Raw genomic sequence first — 12,538 nt, 5'->3', positions numbered from 1 at the left:
GTGTGTGTGTGCATATATGTGTGTACACACATTTATATATTTATATATAAACTAAGATTAATAAAAAAATAAAAATAAAAAATAACCTCGATTTAAACAGATCAAGTAACTAAATATACAGGCTAAATAGAGCACACAAAGGAACAGGTCAACTATAGGTCAAATAGTTTTTGTCCGATAAATGCATGGTCATTGGCTGATAGAAAGGGCGCGGTGGATACAAGAAAGCTGATTGTTAACTAAAATCTCAATAGAGGATGCGCATAGAAAAACGGCAAACAACCAGTGAATTCGCGCATAAGCCTGAAGAATCGTAGAGTGGATGAAACGCGGAATATTCAGTGTAGCATATGGCGATTAAGCTACACTGAATATATATATATATATATATATATATATATATATATATATATATATATATATATATATATATATACTAGCAAAGGTACCCGTCGTTGACCGGGTTCAAAAACAGCATACAGAACATGGACTCTGATTTATGAAAGTATGATAGGTTATGAAAAGGAAGGGTTTTAAATTTGGATTGAATTTGGGGGTATAAAAACCAAAGTAAAATATTATGAAAGTAAAAATAAAATAGATAAATCCCATAATAACTTTTCACATTAAAACACTTATCACACTATTCTGTGGATCTATATTTAAAAAAAAAAAACTTGTTAAACTTTGTGACATATTTCAATTGTATTGAGGTCAGGTGCGAACGAACACCCGATATTTTTAATTATACCATATTTCTTCAAACAGAAACATAATTATCCAAGTATACTTACACAGATTGATATGAAAAGTCTTTATTAAAGTGTGTGCCTATTTCCATTCCATGGAGGCAAGGCACGAACGCAGACCCCACAATTTTTTTTGTGTACATCTATCTAAAAAAACATTTGTAAACGTTTCTTTTTAAATTTTTATATGTGTTATTTCCATAATTGTGGACCAGGCGCGCATACAGACCCCACAATTTTAATGAACCACCGTTCTGTCTCGATACATCTTCTATCATTATATGTAATCAGTTTTTTTAAATAGTAAACCATATAGGAGTCTCTTTGTGATCACACACACACACACACACACACAGACCCACACACATACATAGACACACACATGTATAGCATTGGCCGGTCATAAAATATACTATTTTTTTTATAAATGCAGATTCTGTATTTATTATTATACTAGCCTTAGTGTCCGGCGTTATCCGAATGTTTGCAATCTTAGAAAAAAAATGGTAGGAGGCATGCAGGCTCGAAGCCGTACCGCGAAGGAGGAAAAATGAATAAAATCTTACGTGTTTGCTATTGCGCCCATCGCCGAAGCGAAATAACAGCTAGACAAAAAAAATTAACTTTCGAGAATATCGGCAAAAAGCAACCTCTCCCTGAACAAAAGTTCCCAGTTGAGGGTGAATAAATTAACATTTTGGACCAATTTGTCGATATTCGTCTTCCGGATCGCCGTGCTGGAAAATGACAGCTATCTGGTGAAAATCCACAGCTTATGTCTAAAGTTTAAAGCAGACATACAAACATACATGCATGCATACATACATTTAAAAAGATAAGTGAGATTCATATTATAGGTTTTATTTGACCAAATATATAGAAATTATTTTTTAAAGTTAAAAAAGATGACTTGTGTGCCACCACTGAGAGTCGAAATGAAAACGTTTAGCTTACAATTTACTTTTTCATTTGACGTTAACGCCTGAGCTATGAAGACATATTTGGTGCAAGGTTTAAAATTAAAACATAAACCAATAGCTTCTACGTCACGCATGCATATTCGTAATGTCGTTAAAGGGGCAGTTAAATTTGTAAACTATATTAGGAGAGTGTATCTCTAATACTAATAACTACATAGGCTATACTACAAACACTTTGTCGCGAAGACTAAGTCTCCACCTCTCTGACTCTAACTCGTAATAAGGCACCACATGACCGTGACAAAATCATGTGTGTGCATATATATAAATATATATATATATATATATATATATATATATATATATATAATTAAAATCATATATTTTACAAGACAATATGGCCGAGGTAAATGCAAGTGTGTCAATTGAAAGCGCTCGCTACAGAAACTTATGGATTCAATCTAAACAATTTTGAGAAAAACGCGAATGTATATATATATATATATATATATATATATATATATATATATATATATATATATATATATATATCAAGCAACAATATTTGCAAAAGAAAACCCGAATAACAAGAAATATTACATAGGCATGACTTTCTTAGATTTCAAAATCCGATACTATGACCACAAAAGCACATTCAAAAATAAAAAAACGCCGTATAAAAACAACACTAGCGAATAAATACTGGGAACTCAAAGAAAGCGGACATTCGCCGGTAGTCGAATGGAAAATAATGAGAAAAGCTACCACATGCAGACATTTAGACGAACCATGTAAATTATGCCTCCATGAAAAATGTTCTATCCTGTACTTTAAAGAACCTCAAATTCTATTAAACTGTAGGCGGGAAATAGCAAACAACTGTGTTCACAAAATAAAACTTACTCTAGGATAGCGATACAAAATAGCTTTAAAACTAACAATAACAATAGAAAAAAAACAAGTAAATAAATTAAATAAACATGAATATACATAAACGATCACACACATATATGTGTATATATATATATGTATATATGTATATATATGTGCATTATTGTGTACACATAGGTATATTTTTATGTATATAAAAAAAGGAGAACGGCCACCTAAAACCACTAACCTAGCTCTAAAACAGATCCTTTGTTTGAAAAAATACATGCCCATTGGCTGATAGGAAGGGGCGCGGTGGATACTGGAAAGCTGATTGGCCAACTAGAAATCCTCAACATATATAAAAACAAGAAGCAACGACAGAATTCGCGCATAAGCCTGACGAATCCTATAGTTTGGATGAAACGCAGAATAATCAGTGTAGCTTAATCGCCATATATATTTTATAAATTACTATATATATATATATATATATATATATATATATGTTGAAAACACTTAGAAAAAGAGTTAAAAACATATTTAAACTGAAAAGGAAACACTTGAAAAGTGGATAGTCCTTAATTTGCGGAGTTTCGAAGAAATATGTTCCTTCTTAATAGAGGGTAGCAATTAGCAAAATGCGGGATCGGATTTTTCATACAACAGTATTTGATGAAACTGCAAGTAATTCAAGGAACCTACGTGATAACAAAAAGTGAAGCAGAAGGGATGTGGCGAAGAAAAAGGTGATAATACGTGAATGGATAGTCTGATGTAAGGTAAATTATCCAATGATGGTAAAATCAAAAAAATATAAATCCAGGAAAGTTAATTGAATTTCCATTCGGACTAGTAAAATTGAAGGAAATCACGTAATTGGAAGATGGTCTAAAATAATCCAAAAGCCGAAATACATGCAATAATTCACAAATATGTACAAGGAAAATGGGAAAATTTTAAATAATATTAATAAAAGAAAAATAAAATATGCGTTTGACACGGCTGCCGAGAGATAATGTAATTAAGAAAGATCAGGGAAAAAGAAGAAAAAAAATCAGTAAAGAGGAAGAGAAAAAAGTAAATGGTGATAGAATTAAATATAAAATAGAAAAGCTAATGTCAAAATGACTCAAACAAAATGATGTTAAATTAAAAAAAAGATTACATATATATATATGTATATATATATATATATATATATATATATATATATATATAGAGAGAGAGAGAGAGAGAGAGATAGATATATATATTCATATTTCGATAATAGTACCACAATTATATAATATACATACGTACACAAACACAAAAACGTCCCGAAGCATCTAGAGCCCTACTGCCATAAAGCGCAACTTAAACAAAGTTTCTACTTCACCACAACTTGAAAATAAACTATTTTTTTTAAGTAAGGCTTAAAACATAATCGTCAAAATCCATAGGAACGCTCATTAAAGCAGTAAATATGGGTGTACATATGATTATAGTTATATATTGCATATTTATAAATAATGAATAAAATGACATTCATAACATGTTAGGAAAACAGGTGAAAACATGTTAAAACAAAAACTATTGTTGACCTTGTGTATTGTTTGAATAGCAGCAGTGATTTTTAAGATCGGACTTCAGACAGGACGGCCATGAACTAGATAAGCAGACGAATTTTTAAAAAACAAAAATCACAAACCAGATGCACGATTTTAACACCAAAGAAAGTAAAACGACTGCAGTCTACTAATTGTATACTTATCTGATAGGTAGGTGGATAGATACCTTGTATATTACATTTGAATCATGTTTTTGTAACTTACGGAATTAATTACATTTTTTTATAAGACACCACCGTTAAAATAGGATAAAAAATAGCGTTGGTCTTGTGTGTGCTTTCCTCATCTCCACACGTATACTATGTACCCTCTAAAGGAGATATCCCTATATGTGTGACGTCTTGTCCATTACCATGCACCTACTCCTATTCTGATGAGAAGCACTAAGCTGTGAAATACCTAGTTGTAAAAAGCATCTATATCCGCCTATCCTTGATAATGTAATTTTCTTTTTGAATTCATGATTTTATTTATATGCATTAATATATAGTCTTCTAATGTCGAATCTTCAATCTTCCATTTATATATATATATATATATATATATATATATATACCTACATATATATATATATATAGAGAGAGAGAGAGAGATTGATATATAGATAGACAGATAGATAATATTGATAAATATATCGATTCGGTTTACATACACTAAACTGAACATATATATGTACACACACACACACACACACACACACATATATATATATATATATATATATTTCAGTTGAAGATGTTGGAGACTGTTTACGTTCGGTTCAGAAGGTCTTCTATCTGCAAGCAGAAGGAATGCCTCTTAGGTTTCAACGTGATCATTCTTTAGGATCTTCGAGTAATATAACGTTATTATGTTTTCCCCATACATAGCGCAACATTATCCGTGCATAATCTTGATTCACTTTTGTGTATTTCCTTCGTTTTCACTCAGATCCCTCGATATATATATAGTCTGTTTAATATGCAAACATTATTGGTTTCATATCTGCATATATATTCAGCGAGATCTTAATTGAAAAGACTGCCTTATCAGATCCCCCCTAAAAAATAGGAGCGATATATTTGGTCTGATTAGGTGTCATCCGTGAATTATGACTCCACATAAAAATGTATGCATTATATAATAAAAAGACTATATACCAGCTTTGTCGTCCATTAAGTACTGTTTAATACTGCCACGGCTTTCATTCGATTTACATCTAGGAAACTAATCTATACAATCTATATATATATACGTCCAAGTACGTCCAAGGATGGAATACTGTTGCCATATCTGGGCAGATGCTGCTAAAAACAGCCTATCCTGCTTTGACAGAGTACAAAATAGACTTCGTGGCTTAGTGGGGGATGCCCTTTTCTCTACCCTGCAACCTCTCCCACAGAAGAGACGTTCCGAGCCTGTCCTTGTTTTATCATTATTTCCATGGCAGATGCTCGTCTGAACTCAAATCTCTGGTCCCCCCTCGCCAATCTTTCACGAAAAACACCCGTCTAGCTGAATCCACTGTGAAAAATTTCCCCCACTCTATATCTGTGCCTAAATCAAAACGCGGATTCCATGAACAAAGCTTCTTTCTTAGAACTGCACGCCTGTGGAACTGTGTTCCGTCTGCCTGCTTCCCTCCGGACTACAACTTGGATCTTCAAGTCCAACGTTAACAAATTCTAATGAACCGCCCCCTTAAGTAAACACTTCATCAAATCTCCACACTAACGTAATGTACTTGCAATAACCATTATCCCTGAGTGGCTTCCGAGCATTGACAAGTGGTGATCAGTGTGTAATATATATATATATATATATATATATATATATATATATATATATATATATATATATATATATATGTGTGTGTGTGTGTGTGTGCGCGTTTGTGTGTGTGTGTGTGAAGTACAGCCACATAGAGACAATTGCATCCATAATATACATGAATAAAGTTGCCTTCTATTCAATTAACGGAAATTTGTGAGATTTTAACCATATGATCCGAATATAGCATTTACGACAAAGAATAAGCATATTAATAAACATTTTAGCGTCTGAAAATCCTGCACCCTTGAATGCAACTAAATTCATATCATCCAAGGAAACCCTTGGTATTACCTTTCTTTCATGAGACAGGAAAAATATGGTTTCCTGCATGATAATCTGCATAATAATTTCTCTTTTTAGACTAGACGCCACATAATATGTTTGTACGTTATAAACCAGTGAATAGTATACGCTGTTAACAGGATATGCACGCATAGAGAAAGCTATGAACTTTACAATATTTTATTGCTAGTCAAGTATGCAATGTAGAACACTAATTTTTTTATGTGAATTAAATTGGAAATAATAATCTCAACCAAATTATCAGCAGTCAAAAATTTATCCTGACGGGTCATCCGGCACTCTTTCCATATTCTTCCTTTTTTTACTGGTTCTATCCTATTGCTCTATTTTTGCGTCTAGGATTCTGCTATATACAAACAAACAAAAATGCCCACAATTTTACATGATTTATCAATAGAATTTACCAGCATGGTTACATGACGTTGCTCAGGATTGTATGATGATAAGCGAATTATTCGCACTCTCATATTTTTTTGTCATCAAAATCGGTAAAACGCCCATTTGTAATTGCGTCGATTTATTGCCTGCTCTAGTTGGGAACCCATCGCGGTGGCACTGGAGGAAGCTCACATGTTTCTCGCTATTCTTTATTTGCATTGTAGAGAACCAACTGTTGATTTTATAAAATTATTTTTATATGTATATATATATAATGACTTGTACTAAAGTTTAAAATGCACCAAGTCAAGTATCATGCTTCAATTGTGCTCTAAACAAAAATATTCACTTCGAACGCATCTCTGTCATAGCAAAGCCCCTACTATATCTTTTATATGCCGACCATTTCGGCTTTCGTTGTAATAAAACTTCTCAAATGCACCGGTGTTGTTTTGCTGTGTAAGGTTCCAAATTCCATCTTTCATCATATTATATTTGAAAAACACTGTTCGTAACAATAAGTTAATTCGTATGAAATGTTTAAAAAATCAGATTAACCGTGTTCGAATCCATAGGGAACGGATGCACAGAGACGCATGCACACAAACAAAGTGATTTTTTATATAATGGTATATGTATTCATTATAACAAAGCAGCTCGACCGAATCATATTAACTTCGAAGATACACATGACTCATTATTTAGGAAACCTAATCGTCGAGGATGAAAATCAATTTTACATTTCCACTCATTGTACATGTACGTTTAAGTTATCTTGGATGCCTATACAAATCTCCCTCCCTTGGCGGAATGACGTTACACAAGTGTAATAGAGTGCAATTTGAAGAACTAGCGTCCTAAAGAAGAGTATTCTGGCCTGCACTTATGTTTGGGTTACCCCATTGTCAATCCTGATAACAATAAAAGGACAAGCTATATCATGAGTTGGATGATTTTCTATAAGCCGCTCAAGACCAAAGCCATGCTAATAAGGAAAAAGGCCTAAATGCTGATGCCTTTAAGGCAGAAAGAAAATAATTCCTTTCTGTGACAAAGTAAATACCAATTCCACGCGAGCTCAAAGCTCCCAATTGACATTGAATGTATATATTTTATCATTTACCATCCAGAGTTAATTGCTAATTTTCTTCTTATTTTTTTATAAGCAAGAGTAAGATATCGAAAATAAAACAAAGGAGTATTATCTACAATATCTCCTATCAATAGCATTTATATAAACATTAGCAGGCCTAACCCGGCATTTACGGGGAAAAAAGTTGACATATTTCTATAAAAACTTCTATCTTTTCACATGTTTAGTTTGTTTTATATCCCCAAACGCTCGGCATTTTCTTACTGAATTTGTACAGATAAAAACTAAAACTCCTGGCCCGGTTGACCCCATAACATAGGTATTATCTTTTAAATTTATATTTGTTATTTATTCAACGAATTATTAATCAATTTTGCGTGTCCTTCTTGTCAAGTTAATTTTCATTAATTTTTTTATTGCATGTTCACTTTGATATAGTGAGGTATCATATGAAACATAATTTGTAGGGGTACTATGTAGGAGGTTGAGCAGCAAGACGTATGTTTACATTACACTTGAACTTCTGCATTTATGTCGATGGGACAAAAGGGCTTTAAGTTAGTCGAAGCATCCACCTAAAAATACTTGTAAAACATGCAGAGGGATGCAGCATTTTATCGATAAAACAGTGGTTGAAGCTTAACTTATAGGTTGGCGACTTTCTTTTTAACCCTGTCTAAGAGAAACAGGAACTAGTAGCAGATGCACATGCCTTTGAGGCGTCTATGTGTTTTATGATATCATGTACTTGAGAAGGAGTTGTTTTCAGACCATTTAATATGATGTCTGCACACAGGGAAAAATTTGGGTGAAAGTGGTTTGCTGGGTTCAAAGTAGAGTTAAAGTCAAACGCACTGGGCAAACTGATTAGCTTTCTTGGTTGTCGTTCAAACACTATCAAGATTATTTTGTAGGTAGGGAACTGTGAATTGCCCATTATTTACTACACTGTTATAGATTTTCGAGAAGTCACGAGTTTTTGATTTCTGCGCTTCAATGCGTTTTCTTGTGGTTTTGGTATATTCTCTCTTGGCTCTGGTTATTTTCTTCTCACAATTACTTCTAGCTTCTATATACTTTTGTCTATTTGTACTGGATTTATATCGGATAATTGTGCGGTATGCATGCCTTCGTTTAGCAATAGCAGTTGAGCAAAGAAAAGTAAACCATTCGGGGGAGTAGGATTTTCTATAGAACGTATGTGCGGAAACATATGCTTCAATTGCCGCGTTGAACAATTCAGTGGTTACATTTGCTCACTGTTCAGCAGGAAGAGAAAATATAATATCCGTTGAACATCTCTGCTATAATCCGTGCTCGTATTTAATTCAGATTTACTGTAGGACCCTATCGTTTTTGGGATCTAGAGTTTATAGTTATGTATATAATTATCACAGTGTGATCAGCATTTATTACAGAATCATCTAAACTTTGGGCAGAAATAGTTCCAGAAGTGAAGCTTGCTGATCCTAGCTATCTAGAGACCAGTCGGGAACGTCACTGACTATGTAAAGGCATAGGATATAAAAACGTTGTTTGTGATACTATCAGCGGTTTTAGTGTAGTTATAGAAGCCAAGTCAATTACTATGGTGGACATTGTTTTGATCCTAGTGTCTAGTTAGAGTTATACATGTTGTACCTGTAACACACAGACTACTGTCCTTTAAGTAATAAATAATTTTACGGAAGATTATAGTTTAAATAATTGATTATTTAACATAAGACAATAGTTTCAATTTAAAAATACAGCCATCTAAGGATCCCATATATCTTCTTTTATTTATCCTGAATAAATTGTTTTTCTTTATATTTTTAGAAACATTATTATACTGTGTAGCCAACAAAAATGAATTATTGTAGATATCGCCAACACTTCTACGCACAGAAAACTGCCTTATATATATATATATATATATATATATATATATATATATATATATATATATATATATTAAATAATGTGATTGTTAATTTAGAATTAAAAAATCAAATTATAATTAAATTAAAAATCCGTTTCATGAGAAGGAACAACAACAAAATCAATTATCTGTACGATCGTTTCGGAAAACAATGTTTTTTTATTGTGGTAGACATCAAGTTACGTACAATAATTACATGTAGTTTTTTAATAAGCAAGGTCTCCTCGTCAGCAAATTTTTAAGGGTTTTTATTAAATTTAAAAGACACCATAAACACCTAGCATTAAAAGTAAGGCAGATGTATCTGAAAAAATTGAAATAAAAGGTCTGGGTTTAAAATGTATAAGAAAATTAATAGGTTAGAGATAGAAAAGAAATAGAGTGAATATAGAATTTAATTTAAATTATAAGTTTGCTTTAAGTACCACATTTCAAATATATACATGCATATATATGAAAAAATAGACACACATATATACATATACATAGATATACAGGTATATACATAAAAATATATAGAGAAATTTACCTTTTAATTTTTCGCCTTTTGAAATCAGGAACTATGGTTAAAATACTCATTTAGACGCTTGCTATAGCTTTATGTCTACCACAATAAAAAGCATTGTTTTCCGAAACGATCGTACAGATAATAAATTTTGTTGCTGTTCCTTCTTATGAAACAGATTTTTAATTTAATTATAATTTGATTTTTAAATTTTAAATTATCAATCACATTACTCATTATTGAATTAGCTCTAGGATATTTACCTATCGAGCTTATTATATATCTAAACTACAACGAGCACTTTCTCTCTCCTGTATTTTAATTAAACTAGTAATTTCACTGTTACATTGAAATACACTCAGCTCTTTAGACTATTGTTCTAATCTCCTATAAATATATATATATGTATATATATATATATATATATATATATATATATACATATATATATATATGTTGGATGTAATAACTAATGGCTACACATATGCAAAGATGTTTCAGTGACAAACCTGTCAGGGAAAATCACCTCATCAGGCCAAGAATATTCGGATGCATATTCTTGGCCTGATGAGGTGATTTTCCCTGGCAGGGTTGTAACTAAAACATGTTTGCATATGTGTAGCCATTAGTTATCACATCCAACATATTTATATTTTTCTGTCTATACATTCAGCACTCTTTTGTTGACACATTTTGGTTTTATTTAAATTATACTACCGATAATATATATATATATATATATATATATATATATTTAAATTCGTATTCCTATCTGTTTGTTTGTTCACAATTCAATTAATATATACAAAAAGTTTCCTTACTATACTCATTCATTTATTTCTATATATATCGTCTCATTCTATCAAACTAGATACGATTAAATGGTCATGTAATTTAGAAACCTCGATTTCATTAAATAGAGGGGGCTTAATTAATGTTTGTAGCGAGAGAATTCTTTTATGTGGTCTATTTAAAATTGTTATTTAAAAACAAATATATATATATATATATATATATATATATATATATATATATATATATATATATATATATATATATATATACTAGCAAAAGTACCCGTCGTGGACTGGGTTCAAAAACAGCCTACAGAAGATGGACTTATTTATGAAACTATGATAGGTAATTGAAAGGAGGGAGTTGTAAAGAGATAGGTTTTGATACTAAAACATTTTAGCCTAATTAAAATATTATGAAAGTAGAGATGATTTAGGGAAGATACATATTTTTTAAAATCAACTTTGTTTTCATTCGTAGCCTAGAGTGACCAACAAAATTATGTTTCCTTATAAAGAGAAAGTGTTATATATATATATATAAATATATATATATATATATTTATATATTTATATATATATATATATATATATATATATATATATATACAAGAAATAAATGTTACCATATTCAATAAAAATGACTTTTATGGTAGAAAATTTCATTACTTTGTATTTTAAAGTAGTTTGTAATTTTTTTTTTATTCACGAAACGATTCAAAAAGAAAAGTCACCATGGCAGCGACTTGGAAATGGAGAGCTCCGTTTTGAATTTGAAGGAGGGGCACCTGAGCATTATATGTTCCAATTTAAAAGAGTTCCGTCAACATAAGGAATATTTATAAACATATTTTAATGTTTTCCGTTATTTTAGTGATTAACGAATATTCGATTATGGCATGTGTAGTTTATAAAAAAAACATTTAAGTAGCTATCGGCTCGCTGAAATTATTTAAAGTAAAGAGCATTAAAACTATTTCCAACCAAAAAAAAAACATGAACTGAACTTTTATTGACTATAGTAACATTTATTTCTTATATATTTATTTTTCCGGGTAGTTGTTTGTTGATTTTCTGCTAAACACTCTTTTTTTTATTACATTTTCACCCCAAACAAGGCAAATTGCCACTTTGGTGTAGGGGGCTACTATCAGGGGCAACAACTACTGGGGTACTATGTAGGGATTTGGGCAGCAAGGTGTCGGTTCACGTTACACTAGAACTTCTGCACGTCAGTACTGTTGGGGAAGCAGAGACCTGGAATGGAATTCCAGAGTCTTGCGGTTCTGGGGAAGAAACTATTGGAGTAAAAAGATCTTTTACATCTAGGGACCTCTACAGTGTGGGGGTGGGATCTAGTAGCCTGTCGGGTTTGTCGAGGGTGCTCGCGTCGTGGGGGCACAAGTGATTGCAGTTCATCAGAGCATTCACCACTAAAATACTTGTAGAACAGGCAGAGGGATGCAACATTTCGTCGATGGGACAGAGGCTGAAGCTTAGATGCCAGTTCAGGGCCTATCAGATTTGCGACTCGCTTTTGAACCTTGTCAAGGAGCGAGAGACTAGTAGCAGATGCACCAGCC

The sequence above is a fragment of the Euprymna scolopes genome, chromosome 30, assembly GCF_053919585.1.
Source record: "Euprymna scolopes isolate OS-2025 chromosome 30, ASM5391958v1, whole genome shotgun sequence".
In the NCBI taxonomy this organism is placed as follows: domain Eukaryota; kingdom Metazoa; phylum Mollusca; class Cephalopoda; order Sepiida; family Sepiolidae; genus Euprymna; species Euprymna scolopes.
The sequence above is the reverse complement of the archived record's forward strand: the minus strand, read 5'-3'. Positions refer to the sequence as shown.